General features: G+C 31.4%; 1 non-coding gene across 1 annotated transcript; it reads left to right on the forward strand.

Annotated features, from left to right (window-relative positions):
* Positions 1 to 273: 273 nt before the first annotated feature.
* Positions 274 to 380, forward strand: LOC146995624 (U6 spliceosomal RNA). The gene has a single exon (XR_015042910.1). It is a non-coding gene; the product is annotated as a U6 spliceosomal RNA (small nuclear RNA).
* Positions 381 to 764: the final 384 nt, after the last annotated feature.

The following is a 764-nucleotide window of genomic DNA, read 5'->3' on the forward strand; positions in this document are numbered from 1 at the left end:
TAATGCACATGAATCTTCTTTCAATCTTGCCCCCCCCAAAAAAAAATTGTTTTCAAACACAACGTCAGGTAAAAATGCAAAAAATTAATTTCAGTTAAAAGCATAATCTCAGTGTTATTCAAAAAGCTTTAAATGTTGTAACTTACCTATGAAAAGCATTATAATACACGAAAATTACATAAAAAATACGATTCATGAAATAAAGTGCCCACCGGTATGTTAGTTTTCCTAATATAAGATTGTATATATATCTAAAAGAAACTCAATGCAGTTGTACTTGCTTCGGCAGTACATATACTAAAATTGGAACGATACAGAGAAGATTAGCATGGCCCCTGCGCAAGGATGACACGCAAAATCGTGAAGCGTTCCACATTTTTTGTCCATCCAAGTTAAAATTTATGTTAACAGGAAGTAAAAATATTTCATTTCAGAGAATTGCTAAAGTTAATAAACTTATTATACCTCTTCCAAAAATACTACAAGCACAGAAATTTAAAAATCTTACGTGTGATGTCTGAATGGAAGCAGAAACTGTTATTTTGGCATGACATGTCTTGAAAGACTTTCTTTAGAATCTTTAAAGTAAATGTATTTCAAGGTTTAGCTTGGGCTAGTTGAAAGTGTTACTTCTATCCTGTTTAGTCCCATACAAATTTCTTTCGATTTAGACACTATGCGCAGAAGCACTCCAATTTGTAAGTAACTTAACATTTTTCGAAATGAAAAATATTACTCGATTGTTTGTATGCATTTAAAACCAG

The sequence above is a fragment of the Stegodyphus dumicola genome, chromosome 8 (genome assembly GCF_044657685.1).
Source record: "Stegodyphus dumicola isolate Sdum_Otavi_A_Nest chromosome 8, ASM4465768v1".
Classification (NCBI taxonomy): domain Eukaryota; kingdom Metazoa; phylum Arthropoda; class Arachnida; order Araneae; family Eresidae; genus Stegodyphus; species Stegodyphus dumicola.